The sequence below is a fragment of the Manacus vitellinus genome, unplaced genomic scaffold (genome assembly GCF_001715985.3).
Source record: "Manacus vitellinus isolate BGI_N305 unplaced genomic scaffold, ASM171598v3 scaffold_89_pilon, whole genome shotgun sequence".
Classification (NCBI taxonomy): Eukaryota; Metazoa; Chordata; class Aves; order Passeriformes; family Pipridae; genus Manacus; species Manacus vitellinus.
The window spans coordinates 950,469-969,636 of NW_021940863.1; the positions used below are offsets into that span (position 1 = coordinate 950,469).

At 36.3% G+C, this 19,168-nt stretch overlaps 1 non-coding gene across 1 annotated transcript; it reads right to left on the reverse strand.

Moving 5' to 3' along the window:
* Positions 1-18,505: 18,505 nt before the first annotated feature.
* Positions 18,506-18,612, reverse strand: LOC112841363. The gene has a single exon (XR_003212965.1). It is a non-coding gene; the product is annotated as a U6 spliceosomal RNA (small nuclear RNA).
* Positions 18,613-19,168: the final 556 nt, after the last annotated feature.

The window sequence follows — 19,168 nt, forward strand, 5'->3', positions numbered from 1 at the left end:
AACACTCTATTCAATCAGCTATTGAAGTTATAAGAAAATGAGGCTATAAGAATTGTATTATCTTCAATAACATGCTTTCATCTGTATTGTGAGGTACTTAACATTTGGGAGTGAAATCTGCCAATTCTGTCAAAAGAGCAGGACATAAATCCTTTGCGGTTCTAGAGAACCTAGGTAGTTCTACAGCTCACATGAAGGTCAGAAAAACTTGCAAAACAGCTCAGACAGTGAGCTTCCTAAGGTTTCCTTGAAACCTCTATCTCTGAGGGAATTCCTCGAAAATCACAGCCTTCATATCAATGTGTGTAAATGTTCCCAATATTTCCTGAGCTGTTTGTGATAACATCACTTCATCAGGTATGATAAAGAGAATTGATTTTGTTTTAAAGAGAATAGCTAAACCATTCCAATCTTATAAGAGAAATGGAAATTCACTGACAGTGAAATCTTGCTACTTCAGTTGTTCTCTGTAGGAAAACTCAACAAAGCATCTGCCCATCCTATTACGACAGCTTTGAAAACACAACATTGCTGCATCTGTTGCTTCTTGGACTTTTCCCCTTATTTTGGATAGACAGAATATTCATCTCTTCCACTTTCCTTTCGCAGTGTGGTTCAGACTCCAAATGTGACAATACTCTGTTTTCATCATAATTCAGATAAAGACAGAAAAAATGGATGTTACTTCATAGATAGTTTGTAGTGTACCATAGACAACCCTGTCATCCAGGAGAAAAGTGAAGGAACAATGATTTAGACTTAGTTAAACTTTTCCATTTCTTGAACTTTCAATATAGTATCCTAGAACCAGTTTTTTCTGTATTATCTTGCTAAGGATTATCATGAATAGGATGAAAATATAAAGAGATATATTAGCATTAAGACTCTTCATTATTATCTTTTAAAGTATAGTTCTCATCTGCAGGATAATGTTGAACAGCACATTGTGAAAGGACCATGTGGTGAGATCGAGTGCACTTCAAGGCAAGGCAAAAAAACCAGTAAAGGTCAACCCTAAATAGACCAGATGTGAAAAATATCACCTTCATCACTACTAGGGGTGGAAATTCTGTAAAAAAATCTGCTACAGATATGCTGAGAAAGGACTTGCAACTTGTATTGACTAAATAATTTTCCTTTTCAGTTACTGTCTCATTAAGTGATCATTAAGTACACTTTCTAAAAAGATAACATCTCATTCCTCTTTCAAAAGAAGTCTGATGTCTAAAAATAGTTACCTATTTGGGAAACTGCCAGTTGTACTGATACTGACTTCTCTCAATGCCCATTCCCATGAATTGGATGATTGCTACCTCTGTGGATAGGTAGAAAGAAGAAAGATGTAATCTTTTTGGATTTCAGTAAAGCTTTTGATATTATCTCTCACAGTATCCTTCTGAACAAAATTCCTAGCTAAAAAACACTTCATGCAATGGGTGAGCATGGGTCAAGCACAAAGGGTTATAGTAAATGGGGTTGTATTAGACCTGGTGGTCAGTCACCAGTGGCGTTCCTCAGGGCTCCATTTTAGGCCCAGTGCTCTTCATGAGTAACTTGGATGCTGGATGCCGGACTTGAAGTTATACTGAGAAAGTTTGCTGATGATAATAAACTGGGAGGAGCTGTTGAGCCCTGTGAAGTCAGCGAGGCCCTGCAGAGACACCTCAACAAATCAGAGGACTGGGCAATCACTGACCAGTTCAACAAGGGAAAGTGCTCGATTCTGCACCTGGGATGGGGCAACACTGGTTGTGTGTACAGACTGGGGAACGAGATGCTGGAAAGCAGTGCCGTGGAAAGGGACCTGGGGGTACTGGTTGACAGCAAGTTGAATATGAGTCAGCAGTGCCCTGGCAGCCAGGAGGACCAACTGTGTCCTGGGAGGCATCAGGCAAAGCATCACCAGCCAGTTGAGTGAGTTGATTGTCTCACTCTGCTCTGCACTGATGCAGCCTCACCTTGAGTATTGTGTGCAGTTGTCATTAATATAAAATTATTGTAATTAATTTAGTGTTATCAAATAATGTATAATATTTTATTATTTGTCCTATATATTATAGTAAATACTATATAGTTTTTGTTGCTAATAGATGTTTCTTTTAGCTATTAAATACATAATCAACCAGTCTGGAATTCACTTACTTCCTACTATCCTACTCTGAAGTTAAATTGAATATATGCTACCTGCAGTTGTTACACAGTTTGCTAAGTTACTGTTATCTATCTTACTGTCTCTCTTGATCTATTTTTAAATATACTTATTATGTTACATAATATACTAAATATTAGTAGAAAAGTAAGGTTTAAGTTGCTGCTTCACACCTCCAATGGTATGTCTTTTCAATTGTCCTGTTAGCCACCTGTAACCTTTTTCTCTAGCAGCAACAGTCACTTGTTTTGAATATTTGATCTACTGATCCAGCTGCTGTTCAGCTACAGAAAATATTGGGGTCAGATGCTGCTATTTAGTTTAAGATCATATCAATGATAGTCACAGTTTCTTCAGTATAACATCAGTGAGCTCACATCAGGCACTTGAAGCAACAATATGAAGATATCAAAGCCGTTTCATATCACTTGATAAAAGTTTAAAGGCTAACTTGTAGCCAAACCAAAGCATTCCACAAAGCATCAACTTAGCACATGCTAACCCACAGAACTTAACAAAATCTAACCCATTCAGCCCCAAATTACACAAAATATTAAGAAAAAAGATTAAGAGAAGAAGAAGGAGTAAAGAAAGACAAAAGAATAAGAGAAAAATAGCTACCACCGGAGAGTCCAGTGCAAGTCCAGCTTCACTTGGCCAGGTGATAGGTCTTGAGCAATGGTGGGGACCATATTCTGTTGAATTTATGTGCTCTGGCCCCCTATGGCCACCCATCCCAGGCAGGACTTCAAACCCACTAACCACTCAGACTCCAGAGCAGGATGAGGGGTGGTGCTCTCAGTGTGCCAGCCAATCCAAGGCTGGGTTAGGGGTTCCAGGGGGTGTAGTGTGTTGAAGCACTCCAGGGCTGGAGCAGACTACAAGGGGCTGGGATAAAAGCATGTTCCTATTGTCCAATGACTGACTGACAGCTGCTCCGGGGCTGCCCCAGGAGTCTTGCAGGTCTGGCATGTAGGATAAGGCATTACCTCCATGAGATTCTATTTTTCCTTCCCCCCAGCACAGACATTTGAATTGTTTCAACCCAATAATTAATATAATAATCCATTGTCTGACAGTAACCTCCTAGTCTTCCTCCAGCACTGCTGTTCTCTTCTTGTTTTTCCTGCCAGGTATTAAGTGCCAGTAGATTCTCATGATTTCTGTCCCATCCAGCTAAGTTTCTGAAATACCTTCTCCTATAGATAAATCCTTCCTATTATAAGCCATTTCTACCACCTACATGAGCATGAGGATAAAGAAACAGAGACGCCTGAAGGCTTCAGAAGAGATGTATGCTTTGCCAAAAGCATGAGTACTAGGAACCATGATGGCAACTACAGGTTGACAGAGGCACCCACAGATCATTTTAACGTAATTTTTGGATTCATGTTGTTTTAGAAGATTTTGATGCTCAACAGCAGCCATATAATTTTTACATATAGCAAGCAGCTTTTCCTATGAGCTTGTCTTTCTGTTTCAGCACACAGACACATGAGTGAGATCACTTCCAACAGTCAGGGATAGGTCAACACTGTTCTGGACTGACACTACCTTTAGAAAAAAAATAATCTTTCTGACTCATTGCATATAAAACAAGAAAAATGTAAGATCATATTTAAAAGCTGTAGATTAAGCAAGTGGCAACATTATATAAAAGAATCCCTCTTGAAGTAAACCTCAAATACAGAGAATTTTGAATTATTTAGCTGAAATCTAAGTCAGAAGATAAAGAAGAGCTTATGATGGTTTCTTTTGTGTTCACAGGACTATCTTTTGTGAATTGATTTTTTTTCATTTAACTGAGGAAGCTTTAAATGAATAGAATCTGCCTTCCCAAACTTTGCAGAGCACTAAGTGTATAATATGGTAACTGATTTTGCCTTTTCACTCATACTTTTCTGAAAAAATGTAATTGATACAGCAAAACAGTAAAACCAAATCCACCCCAAATTATTAAAAGTAGAAATGCATCATTTTTTAAAACATGACTATATCACAGGCAATAGGTTTAACACAAACCAAAGGGTCTGGAGGGGTTGCTTTATGAGGAGCAGCTGAGGTCACTTGGTCTGTTCAGCCTGGAGGAGACTGAGGGGAGACGTCATTGCAGTCTACAAAATCCTTGTGAGGTAAAGCAGAGGGGCAAGCACTGATCTCTTCACTCTTGTGACCAGTAACGGCATGAAGCTGAGTTGGGGGAGGTTTAGGTTACGTATCAGGAAAACGTTTTTCACTCAGGGTGTGGTTGAGCACTGAAACAGGCTCCACAGGGAAATGATCACAGCACTAAGACTACCGGAGCTCAAGAAGTGTTTGAACAATGCTCTCAGACAGATGGTATGATTCTTGGGGTGGTTCTGTGCAGGACCAGGAGTTAGGTTTGATGATCCTGATGGTTCCCTTCAAACTCAGCATATTCTACAATTTTATGATTCTATGATTCTATTTCAAATATGTAGAATTTGATTGTTACTGTGTTTATCTTCTGCATAGAAGAGATTGAGATAAAGATGCTAGGAGAAAATTGCTTTTGTTCGTTTGTTTTTTTAATGGTGTAAGACAATGAAAGAGCATGAGAAATCCAAGAGCTGACTCACACATTAAGGTGTACTGTTGAGCAGAACAACAGGGAGCTAGTCTTCCCTTTTCATAGGATGTAAAACAACAGCAGAAATACTATTGCTTCCCTAAATTATGCCCTTATGGCAGCAGAATATAATTTCATGAATCTTTTCCTTTCCTAGTGTACTCTGAATTCTTAACATTGCCCCATCAATGCTTGCATCAGTCTTAAGACACCTTAAACTCATTGATAGGGAGAGGGACAGCACAGCAACAGAGAGAAGTAGAGAAGATCAGTATTTTCTAATGAAACAACATGAAGGACTATATCTAGGATGTATTCGCCATATCTCCTTTAATGAATTTTTTTCACAACAATTTTTATCAGAACATGGAAAAGCTGAAACAGCACTTTAATTGTGGATAATATAGAATTTTAATCAGCACTGCAAAGTATGCCTTTTAATATTTAAACACTTCAGTGTTTATACACTAGACACAAATTAGACAATTTTGATCTGTTAAGATGATGAAATTGTAGTGAAGCATATGTTTTTGAGTTCATTCTCTTCCTAAAAAGCCTTTGAAGAAATGCATGTGAAAAAAGTGCAAAAAGATTGTTTTTTCCTCCCTCTCCCCTTTAGAGAGGAAAATTTCGTTGGTGCTAAGCATTGGTGCAATTTCTTTCTCTGATCAATCTTTCTGTGGAATTTTGGATATGCCATGTAAGGATAAATCAAAAATTCTTCCAGCCATAGCCCATTTGGTGGAACTGGACTGCCTCCACATTCAATACAAAATTGTAAAAGTAATTTTCTTAAAGGGGTCACCACTCAAGTTAACCATGAAGAAGCGTTTTTTGTCCATTAAGGTGTAGTATACTTTAATATCAGCAGTTGTGTTAGAAGAGTCATGTTTCAGTGCAATGCTGTTTAAGACCTCTGGGACCTGGTGTCAGAACTACTTCGTCGGGACTTTCCAGCTCCAAACTCTAGTTCTCCTCCAGGGGGTCTCAATGACCAGGAAACTGTGACGGGACTGCAAAAGTGCAGTGCAGCTCTCTGCACTAAATGCCAGTTACACCTGGGTCTCTGCATTTTAAGATAGCCAACCTGAAGCCTCAGCAAATGTGACTGCTCCATAACTGCAGAGTTAGAGGCACTAAATTTTTGGCAGTGGTGCATTTGACCAAGAATCCACATGGAATTTTCATGGATGCCCTTTCTTGCCTTGGGGGAAAATGTAGTTGAATAACTCAGTGCAGTTGAAAGACTGAAACTAGATGTGTTTATGATACCACAAAAATGACTTTCTGACCTCAGTCTCTAATATTTTTTTTTCACTAGTTTATTTGCCGGACTACTTGGTAATTTTCTTATCTTTCTGCCTTAAAAAACATTACTGATTGCTTGTTCAGAGGTCAGAAGTGATCTTACCATTTTCATTGGAGTATCACAATAGAATATTTTGCCTGGAGTAGTATTGCATCATCCATTTAAAAGCAACAACTTTTAAGCTTTTTTCTTCATTAATCAAAAAAATTATTCTGAAAAAACATTCACAATCCATGGCAACAGATAGTTATACATAAAATATGCAAGCAGTAATATTTGTTCCTGAGAGGTAATCACCCATAGTTGATTACATTGCAAATAAAAACTTCACATTTTCAAGAATAAGTTTTTTATTATGAATGCACATTATATTTCATGAGTGAGATTATTATTTCAGTTATGTAACAAAGGAACATTCATTTTCTGGGTAGAATAGAAATGGAACAATTTGTTCTTTTCCTCCTTTGTAAGAGAATGTTCTTCTGAGCTCCTGTCGTTTGCTCTGACTTTTTCCAGAGATATTCTCTGCTATAGGATTTGAGGACAGTAGTTGAAGGACAGACTTAAAAGGAAGAATAAGGATTACTTCAGAAGCAGTAGACTTCTGAGGAAACACAGAAGTTTCCGGAATGATTGAAGTTATTTTTTTGTGTCATATTCAACCTAATTTTACAACTAAGTTTGTATTGTGGCATATCTAAAACTTCAGGTTTACTTTGTGTATCCTGTTTTGCTAAAGTTCATAGAAACATAGAATATGCTGAGTTGGAAGGGACCCATCAGGATCATCAAGTCCAACTCCTGGGCCTGCGCAGGACACCCCAAGAATCATACCATGTGCCTGAGAACCTTGTTCAAACACTTCTTGAACTCTGTCAGGCTTGGTGCTGTGACTACTGCTCTGGGGAGCCTGTTTCAGTGCTCAACCACCCTCTGGATGAAAAACCTTTTCCTGATATCTAACTTAAACCTCCTCCAACCCATCTTCCTGCCATTTTCTTGAGTCCTGTCACTGGTCATGAGAGTGAAGAGATCAGCAGAGCAGTAGATCCATCTCCTCCAAGCTGAACAAACCAAGTGACCTCAGCTGCTCCTCATACAGCTTCCCCTCAAGGCTCTTCCCTTTGTTGCCCTCCTTTGAACACTTTCTAAGAGCTTAATATCTTTCTTATATCATGGCCCCCAAAACTGCACACAATATTCAAGGTGAGGCCACACCGCTGCAGAGCAGAGTGGGACAATCACCTCCCTTAACTGTCTAGTGATGCTTTGCCTGATGCTCCCCAGGACACGGTTGGCCCTCCTGGCTGCCAGGGCACTGCTGACTCATATTCAACTTGCTGTCAAACGGGACCCCCAAGACCCTTTCCGTGGCACTGCTTTCCAGCATTTCATTCCCCAGTCTGTACATACAACCAGTGTTGCCCCATTCCAGGTGCAGAATCTGGCACTTGCCCTTGTTAAACTTCATAAGCTATATTCTTATTCGGTATATGTTATATATCTGTTGTAGGTAAAGGTGCAAACATAGAATCCCATTCTTGTACTATAAAAATCGAGAGGAGTAGTGTACTCCATAAAATTAAAAAGGGTATAAAGTTCAACTGAATTGGGAATGCACTTTTGATATTCCCTCAGTTGCAGCTATACCAGTGCTGTTAATTAAAACTGTAAGCTGCAGGTATTCAGTGCCGCAACTAACAGATGAATGTGTGATTAGAATCAAATGAAGGCAAATTGAATTAATTCCTCTTGGGGTAGTATGGTGTATCCAGCATATACTCCATAGTCCCAAAGCTTAGAACATTGCCTATTGCACTGTATGAGACATCCCTGAAATGAGAGAAGGTTTGGCAGAGGACCAGAAAGCCACAGGGGAACTTCTAGATGTAACACTCAGAGAATGCATGCGGTGCATAATTTCTTAGCATACTTACAAATACTTTTATGCCTATGACAAGAGGTGTGATGTTTTCCTCTGAAAAATTGGTCCCAAGATTTTTATTTTTTTTAAAACGAAGGAAGCTGTGTAGAGTACTAAACCTTTGCAACAGCTTTGCTTAGTCCCGCACAAAGAAGCTGTGATGCACTGAACATATGTTTTAAAGCACTATTCACATGTAGTGATTACAGTGGTTTGTGTGATGCTGGAAATGTAGGTCCAATGTAACTGCTGTTAAATCACATGATTGATGGTGAAGCTACACAGAAAAATAATCTGCTGGATAAATCCTTGCCTGTGTAAAGAAATGAAATGTGGCCACATGGCTGATAAGACTTACATGATGATGTCACTCTGTGATCTAGTTCTGTACCCAGCTAAGTGTCTTATCTCCAAACCGTGCACTGTCTTGGAGCGTCTCCTTCATTTGTATCTCTGAGGTAGGGACTACTGCTCTTCTACCTTCCAACTAGATAAGTTTTTCCGTCAGAAAAGATGACCACTTAGATGACCCCATCAAGCTTATTGATCTAATGAGATCTAAGTCAATAATGCAGATCTGGAGCCAAATTCTAAACTGACTAAATGTAACTCCAATGTAAATTTGCTGAAGCACTGCTGGTACTTTGTATTTACAAGAGTTAGTGAAAAATTATGAACATTATCATGTCAGGACTAAAACTTTGGGTATGTTCTCTGCAGCTTTGTCTTAGCAAGAAAGCAGATACAGTCATGTACTAGCAAAAGACTTGGAAAGGAAGTAGCTTAGTTTAATAGTGCGCACTTTTCTCTCTCTTCTTTAAAAGATATGTCATTCAGCAGTGATCATGGTTTGTAATTGTCCTGTGGTTTTTTTCTATAGTTAAAGAAAAGGAAAAAGGAAAAAAGAAAAAGAGATTAAAAAAACCCCTTTAACAGTTAGTGTTACATATATTGTGATATCTAAAATCACATGGCTGAGGTACCCAATTGTTTTGCCTCAGTCTTCAGTGACAACCTCTCTTCCCACATTCTCAAGTGGATGGAACCTGATGAGATGCATCTCGGAGTCCTGAGGGAATTAGTTGATGTAGTTGCCAAGCCAGTGTCCATGATACCTGAAAAGGCATGGCAACCAGGTGAAGTCCCAGGTGACTGGAAAAAAGGAAACTTTGTACTCATCTTTAAAAAGGGTAGAAAGGAACTACCAACTTGTCAGCCTCACCTCTGTGCCTAGGAAGATCATGGAAAAGGACCTTAGACAAGGGCATGTAGTGACAGGACATGTCAAACCAAAAGAGAGTAGGTTTAGGTTAGATATTAAGAAGAAACTCTTTACTGTGAAGGTGTTGAGGCACTGCAAGAGATTGCCCAGAACTGTTGTGGATGCCCCATTCCTGGAATTGTTCAAGGCCAGTTTGGATGGGTCATTGGGCAACCTGGTCTAGTAAAAGGTGTCCCTGCCCATGGCAGGAGTGTTGGAACTAGATGATCTTTTCAGTTTACTTCCAACTCAAGACATTCTATGATTCTATGATCTCTTTCACACCTTTTGGTAGTATTTAGTAACTTAGATAGTTACTACTATCTAAGAACATTTGCTTTTTCAAGCACATAGGATTATTTCTATACCAGTGAGTAGTTTAATTGGGTAATACCCCTGTGACTGAAGGAAAGTTTAATTTTTAGTTTAGTTTTTTTTATGCCTCTGACAGTTTGTTCTGAAATTAGAAGGCAGCAAATGTCAAACATACCTTCTTGCCTGATTTGTTATTGTGAAATAGAAGTGTGACTCATGTTGCTATAATTTTCCCATTGAGTTTTTCTAGGATTCTTCTGACAAATGTGAAAATTATTCAATTATATGCCATGTAATTCTAATGGGCTTGATAATATAATTCTGTGTAGTATTAATGTTCTGTTGCTCTTCTATCCATTCAATCTGCTGCTGTTCAATTGCTGTTTTATTTCTAGTCCATGCTTAGCTTCCATAGGCAACTTAGGGTAGGTAAATCTGTATGCACGTCTGCTGAGAGAACTAACTAGTGTGCTGGTAAGATTGCTATCTATAATCTTTGAGAGGCTGTGGAGATCTGGGATCTCTTTAATGTATTGAGGAAGGCAAATGTTGCCCACACATTAAAAAAAAGACCAAAATAATGATCTGTGGATCTGTAAGCTGCCAGCCTCACTTCAGCTCTTGGGAAAATCATGGAGCAAGTCCTCTTGGAAGTCTTTTCAGGGCACATGTAGAAGAGAAAACTGACTGAGAACAGTCAGCATGGATTTACTAAGGGTAAATCATGTGTGACCATTGCCTTCTGAGATTTTTGTTGTCTTTAGCAGAGCTGTTGCAGTCTGCAGGACTAGAAAACTAGGTGAGTAAAAAATTGGGTGGATAATTGGGCCCAGAGACTAGTGGTTAATGGGTCATATGCAATGTCTTTGACAAGTAGAGTACTACAGGAGTCTACACTGGGACCTTTCCCGTTCAGTGTCTTCATCAATGGCCTAGAGGAGATTACAGAGGGCAAGTTCACCAAGTTTGCAGATTAAAGCAAATTGAAGGAAACAGACAACAGTCCTGAAGGCAGTGATGTTATCCACAGGGACGTAGAAATGTCAGAGAAAAGCTAATGAAATCCATCAAGGAGAACCACCAAGCACTGTCCCTGTGCAGGAAGCACTGTGTGAGGACATAGGCTAGAGCCTATCTGGTTGGGAGCTACTCTGCAGGAAGAGACCTCAGGATCAACCCTGGGCCATACACAAAAGAATGCATCCAGGAGATTGAAGGAAAAGATTATTCCTCTCTTTTCTTGGTTGGATAATTTTGTCTACTGCATATTCCTGGTGGAAAGAAAGGGCATAACCTGCAGTTTATTCAGTGTTGTCTTTCAGTCATGTGACACAGTTTTTTTAGACTAATAGTTATCAAAACTCTAGTCCTCAGACTGTTCTTGAATAGTAAAAATTATTTTTATGTTTTTTTTCAAATTTAGCACAGCATCACTGAACTAGAAGTGAGTCTATTGATAAAGTTAACTTTATGGGACAGAGGACATTCACATTATCAAGGACCAGTACCATCTCCAGTAAGTGTGGCAAGTGATTTCAGAGACTAGTTTTACTGCAGACTATTAAGCTATTGTATCAGACTAGTGGGAGGTATCTCAAGACTCATAACAAATAGATGAAAGAGCTAGGAAATCTAGCTGTTGGGTTTTGTTTGGCCCAGTATCTTTTTGAAGTGTAGTGACTCGATGCGTGATTTAGTGGGTTTCAGTGAAGTTAGTCCTGTCATATAGGACATTTCAAAGAGTGTAGGTGTGCTTCTTTTGCTCATGTTTATTTGTTAACTGAAAATAAAATTGCAAAGCTCTCAACAAGATGAAATTGATGTCAGTGTCTGAGATGTCCAACTGTGCAATGTGCCCAGACCTGCACTCTACAGAAATTTTTAAAATAAGGATATATTTTTCTTCACTCTTTCTTTCCTATTGATTAACTTGAAAATAAATTACTTTTCAGCTACAGTCTGTCAGAGCAGTGTGGCGAAAATGAAGCTGGTGCAACCAGCACCAGACACTACTAAAATAAAAAAGAGAAATGAGTTAACAAACAGAAGTTTTTCTTTCTTTTCTGATTTTCTAAGGCAGAACTATATGAGAGAGTTCAAACAGATTAGGATAAATTTAAGGAATTTCTTTTCCATCTCCTAGGTTAACAGGAAAATAATCAGGAGACCTATTCATACAAAAGAAATTTGAATTAAAATATTTTTTGCAGAGAAAATATTTTAGGCTATTTTTCTAACTCTGTGTGAAAACTTACAGGAAATGCCCATATATCATATTCTTTCCATCAAAATATGTTCTTTTATATGCTCAGTTCTTGTTCTTTCTAAGGTGAGTTGGATGTTACCAGTCTCTTCTTGTGATATCATTCATTTTCCATCATTGGAAGACTTTCTCACTACTTTGAAGAGTCCTTTTTTCAAGTCATGAGATCTAAGCTGAACAGACTCTATCTTTAATACTGTTTTGGTACTATACTAATGACCTTGTTGCTCCTTTAGGTTGCTTCCCCTGACAAGAAACTTCCAATCTCTGAAAGGTATACTTTCTTCATCTATCTCTCTCCAACTTCTCATTGTCCTAGAGCTGTTTTACTGCAACACTGTTTCAGACATTTTCCCAAATCTGGAAGAAAGATATCCAAAATACCCTTCAGCCTCTTTTCTTCTGAAGTATATTTTAAGGTGTTAAGATGTGATCATCAGTTTTTAATAATGAATACTACAAATTCTCAGGAGGCTGTTAATAGCTTCCTTATTTTTTTAAGGGACACAACATCTCTAGTTCTCACATGGATAAGAAGGATAGCAAGAATAAGGAATTTTTCATCTTGCTACCCCATGTAAATGATAAAAAATGTTACTGTGATGTGCCTATGGATGCATTTCATGGTGCCATTATCTGCAGTCATTGGAGAGCAGGCCTGTGCTGCTTGACCATACTCACCCTTATTTTCAAAGGCATTGCTGGAGACATAAGCTTCTTCTAGTTACCATATAGAATAATGTAGAGAAGTTTTTTCCTACATCAGAAGAATTCCACCTTCTTTCTCGTTTGATTCACTGAAGCACTCGCACCTTTTGTGTCTATTTAATAAATTCATTTCCTACTGTTTTTGAAGAAGTAATCAATGGAGCGAAAGACAAAGCAACATTTACATCTGTAAAAAGAAAATTAAAATTATAAATGTTTGAAATTTAAATACATTTTAATAATAAAATAACGTTCAAAAACTAGAACATTGAAGGAACTGAAAATCTTGGATTTTTTTTCCAAAAAATTAAAGGTAGAGCTAAAATAATATAAAATGAAGAAGACTAAAGCTTAAAAAATAGTACACTAAGCAGATGAAAAGTCTCAAGTTTCATGTAAGTAATTACAAAAATGTATTATGTACTTAAAAAAATGTAAGGATGAGTTCTGTTTAATCCCTTTGTTGAGTGCTTTTCTTCCACAGCCTTAGTTTTACTGTCCTCACTTGACTTGATGTTGTTTTACAGTAGTATTCCATGCTGACTTTAGTAGATTTATTCTGCTTCATGCCATGGTAAATTAAATTGAAATCTCTCACACTCTATGCTTCTTCACTGCAAGTAAGGCTACTAAAGAAGCAGTGCCCTTTTGCAAGTTAAAGTGTTTATCTAACATTTATTATCTATATCATTAACTGTTTTCCAATCTGAGTGTCAATGTTTATCTGTAAAAATAAATTAGGTATGTTGTGTACATTATTTTCTCATACAGCTATTGAACTGGTTGCATAAGATCAATATGGGCATCCATATCATGTTTCAGCTTATATTTTAAGTAAATATTTCTTCTTCATATTTCCCTAAAGAATCTTTCTCTACTAAGGAAATAATTTATTTTATTAAGCATTTATTTGGTAGATACAAAGAGAAACCCCCAAATTATTTATTCGAGGCAAGTCCTGCTATTTACACGTTTTTATTTTTTGATTAGTTGTGTGCCATTACCACTTTTGATATCAGATTCAACAATAATAGTGAACTAAGTATTTTCATCTTCTAGTAACAACCATTAATTGCATTCTAATTATACTCTGCATATCAGACTTGTGAAGAGCGTTAGTGCATACAGCTTACATCAGTACTGTTTTAACAGAAACTTTTCACCACACAAATAAAGATTAGATGAAAAAACACAGCACTTTGATTGTTTTGCATTGGAGGACTTTTTTTGTTTGAAATTACAACAAAACTGAAATAAATGGGAAATCCAGTCAGAATGATTCCACAAGAGATACTGAACAAATAATAGATTTCATAAAAAGAGTCACATTTATGAGAATAGAATATGGGATAAATTAAAATGTCATGTATGCATGGATATATTGTATACTTCTGCATACTGCATACTTCAAGCACATGAATTAGATGCTGCTAAATGATACCTGTCAAGACACACACAGTCTTCACATAGAACAGCAGGCAATGTTCTTCACTGGGATGAATGTGTCACTGCATCAATTTTCTTTAATCCATCCCAATTCTTATGGATTGGACAATAAAAGTAAGACCTATTCATAGCTTGCATAAGTGCAGTGACTCCTCCCATGAAATTGTAGTAATTGTAAGTCACAGTTTTGTATTTTCCACCACGGGAATTTTCACTGGAGTCTGATGACTGCTGTCACTATGGCATATGCTCACTTCAAGCAAGAGTTTAGATTATGCTGCCAATACACTTACCTACATTTTGCATAGATTGGAGGTGTGGAGCAGCATGTTATAACAGGAGACAAAAGTCTTACAGTAATAGGACATACTTAATACTTCTCCCGCTCAATTTATATACTGAGCATGATGTCATATTGTATGGAATATCTATTTGGTCAGTTTGTGTCACCTGTCCCATCTATGTTTCCTCCCAGTCTCCCATCCATCCCCAACTTCCTTGTCAGTTAGGAGTACAAAAAGCTGAAAAAGCCTTGGCTCTATGTAAGCGCTGCTCAGCAATAACAAAAACATCTCTTTTATCATCACTGTGTTCAAACTCAAATCACAGCCCCATACCAGCCACTGTGAAGAAAATTAATTCTACCCCTGCCCAAACCAGCACACCTGTACAATAATTTCAGCATTTGAGGATTTGCTTAGACTGTACATGCAGTAATGAGTTGCACAGTACTTTTAGATGAAATTTATATGTACAGGACATTTCTATGAAAAACAGATCTGCAGTGGGAATAATGGGACAGTAGCAAGGTAGTCCTGGTGGAAGAAACCTTAGTCTGGATTTTCTCAGTCAGTCTTACAGAGTCAGATGATTTTGACCTGTCTATAGGATGAGATTTAGAAGACAGTTTTATTAATATATAAAACCTTTGACTTATGTTTATTAAATATATGAATTTATGTACCTTTTATTTAATAAAATTGAAAAATGGGACAAATCTAGCCTTAGCAAACATCTTCCCACTACGTATTCTCTCATTCATATTAACGGATAAAGTGAAGACTTTGTTCTTTTCGTCTCAAACCTGGAGTATTAATAAGCAAAAGGTTTACAGCTTTTTAATTTTGATAATTATAACATAGATTTACCTATATTGAAAAATAAAGTGCAGAAAACTCCTAGGATTTTATAGAATTCCTAAGCTATAGAAAAAGTATGTGTATTTCTTGATGTTTGACATCAGAACTGTGTAGAATACAAGTCTTTGTAATGGATGACATTTCTGAATCTACAGAAAAGAGCAAGTACTAGTGGTGTGAATTACATGTTTTTTCTTTGTTCTCATCTGCATTACAGGCGGTTGGGGCTTAATTCATAAAACCTACAGAAACTGGAAATTAGAAAACATCTTTAGAAAAATATTTCTGTGCTATAAAGCAACACATTTATTTAAGTAAAAAAAGGCCCTTCTATTTCATAGTGGAGAATAAACTGAATTATTTTAATAATGTAGATTTATGATAAACATGGTATTATTGAAGAAAACTACTTACTGAGAAATACATGGTTTTACTCTAATACTCTCACACAGCTTTAGGTTCCCTGTGATGAGAGTGCCATTGAGAGATCTCCATAAGGTACAAATAATTAGACTTGTATGGCTGTTTCTCTTAGTGCATGAGCAAAGGTTTTATTTCACGAGGCATTGCTGGAACATCATTCTATTTAATGAAGGTATGAGAAGCAAGTGGTCTTTCATTCTGCATATTCTGTCTACTTTTAACCTACTTAGAAAATACTGAGTCAGCAAAGCATAAGGAGTGAATTATGATCAAAATACTTTGATACTTCAATGCATATTTAATGTACTTATTTTAATGCTTGTCCACCTTTTAAACATAACATATGTTGAGTAAATTATTGAAATAAAATAATTCTTGAAGGGTTGGCATAAACATAGACATTCTCGGAGTATCTCTGGAGGGGCGTTGCTATGTGTCTGCTTTCTGTCTTTGTCAAAGGACTGAGACTAAAATGAGTTGCACTGATACCTGCAATTATATGTATACAAGGATACACACATACATACCCTTCCCATGCCTAGCTAGGCTGTTAAAAGAAAGAAACAAAAAACCCACAAAACAGACCTTTGCTTCTCGTATTATTGAAAAGAATAAAAATAGAAGCCTTTTGGAGAAACAGATGTGCTATTACTGATTATGTCTTTCCTTTCACTGGAATCACCATTGTAATAAGTATAATAAAATATATCTACTCACTTATAATAATGCCTAAACATTCTATGGGACTACTTGAACAAAAACCAAAGAATTTCTACATTATTCATTGATGTGCAATTATGGTAGATGCTAATTTCCAGTTGAAGGAGATCACCATTTGATTTTGCAATTAATGTCTTTTTCTTTTATGTCATATGACTCTTGTAAACCAGTCTGGCTACTTAAGTGTAATGCTTGTATCTAATAAATTAGAGAGATACAATATTTTTCACATTTTTTTTTAAAGCTGTCATCACTGGGATACTTTAAAGGCATAGTTTCAAAGGTTATAGCAACTCTGTGTGTCAGCTTTGGTTGTCTATTCCTTAGAATCTTAATTTTACTCCCTTCACAAGACAGGTTTCATAAATTTACATAAATATTTTTATTCTGTCAAAGACAGAACATATGCAATTCCATATAATGATTTATAGATGGCAACTATAATTTAATTATTCTGATTATGTAACAGACTGCCTACTCTATAGCTACCTGTCCTATAAAGGAAGGATTTAAAAAAAATATTTTATTTTATTATAAATACCATTCCTTCTAGAAGTAAAGTGGTCCACAGGATAAATAAATAACATTTTAGGTTGCAGAAAAATTCAAGCAGATAGTTTAGCTATTTCATAAGAGCTAACGTATAATAAAGAATATATATTATTCATAATAAAAGTGTTGATAAAATGAATATATATCCAAGTGACAAATTGTTAAACATTTATAAATCAGGCAAAGGCATATCTGGTCCTGAAAAATAAGGACGATTAAATGTTTTCCATTACAAAGTAAAATTACAAAGAAAAACTTAGCTTTTATACTGTTTTCCAGAATAGTTTTAATATTGTCACATTATTAAGAAAACTATGAAAAGGTAGTGAAATCTGGAATACATGTAAAGGTAAAGAGCTTGTATCTAAATGCTACATGCAATAAGTTTACAGCAGGTTCTGAGTCAAGGTTAACCCATAATGTGCCCCTGAATTTTTAGACAGGCTGAAGAATACAGGTAGTTTTCAATAAGTAATGCTAAAAAGCTAAAAGATTACTTGAGATAGTAAGCAGTCACTTTTTAACCTCAAAAGTTTGTCAATAATAATAACAATTTTTGTATCTTAATACTTAATAAATGTAAATGAGCTACATAAGTAGAAAAATTTTGCAAGCTAGGATGTAATGCATCTTCTTAGGGATATAATTATCTAATTAGTGTTGTGAGATATTTGACAAGAAAAATTAAGTTACTTCCAATGTGGTATTTACTAAATTGTGAGATGTTGTTGAAAGACCCAGTTCAATTCCAGTTTTTTCACTAGAAGCTTACATTTTAAAATTTTTATATAACCACAGATAGCCCTTTACTCCTTTTGCTCACCAACCTAGTCTCCTAAAGTCACATTTCCAGTTACATGTGGAATTTAATATTGATTATAAACAGCTCAAATTTAATGTACATTGAATAATAATGTTAAAATGTTCTTTTAAAACTATCCATTTCTCATACTTATTTCAATCAAAGATATACATAAAGTTGCTTCTGCAAAAAGCAACAGTAATTAACCAAATCATTATATTATATATAAAATAAAATATAAAAACTCAAGATAATTTCAACTTAATTGGTGGATTGTATAGCAGGTCATGACTAAGTATTGTAGGAATAGGCAACAAGAATCTGTTATGTATATGGACTTGAAATCACCAAATACTAGTAAAATCCTTTCATTTTCAGTGCCAATTTTCAGGGTGTTGACTTTGTCAAGTGCAATTGTAACATTGTCAAATTATAATAGAAAGAATATATATATTATATATATAATACATACATTATATACAGAATAGTAAAATATTTTAGATTTAACTTACATTATATTGTAGAACATAGATAAAAATATCTTTATTGTCATTTCAGACCTGAAATACTGAAGAGATGAAGTGCTTAGATACAGTGTGTGATTATGAACTATATATAATACAGAAAAAACCCCTAACTTCTTTTTCTCAACAATAAGATTTTTTTTTCAAGTGAAGATTTTTTGAACATAAATATTATTTAGCAGAATTCATTGCAATTCACTTCTAATGAATTACACTTTCAAGTTCTTAGTTGTTCTCTCTCCTTTACAACACATACATTTAGCAGCTAGCAGTGAATGTAGTCACTTGGCTCTTTCCATCATGACAGACCATAACATTTAATTCTTGATGTGAATCATGTGACCCCTTTCTAAGTTTTTGCATGACTGTGTACACTGCATCATTAGATAGTAGACTGAGTTAATTTGCATGTCATCCTACCACGGGAGAGATACTAATCTTCTCTGTATTGTTCCAATTTTAGTATATGTGCAGCCAAAGTGAGCACATGAGATTATTTCAGTCGTTTAGAGCATGGTGCCAATAATGCCAGGGCCGTGGGTTTGATCCTCATACAGGCCATCCACTTAAGAATTGGACTTGAGTCCCTTCCAACTCTGTAAAGGGACATAATCTGTGCATAATCCGTGAAGCTGCTGAGCAGAGACAGCTGGCCTGGAGACATCTGACTGACAGTCCAGCACTTTATGCTATAAATCAAGCACCTATGTTTTAGTATCGTCACAGCTTGAACATGTGCATGTCCAATCTAAATCAGACAAGCTGAAAAATATATCTTGAAATTGACTATTAAGCATTATCCATTAATTTGAAAAATTTCTTCAAAGATTAGAACTAGAATTAAAAGCATAGAAGATTTCCCTACAAATTTCTGTTTACCTCCAACTGAAGAGAAGTCAGGCCTTTTCTATTTTGTTTGCATCTTTTTTGTGAGTGAATGAATGCTGCGATCCAGTAGTCCTTGCCACTCACTGGGCTCTGCTGAGCTCCAGTAACCTATGAGAGCTACCAGATAACCAGTCATATATTGCTTGTTGTCTTTC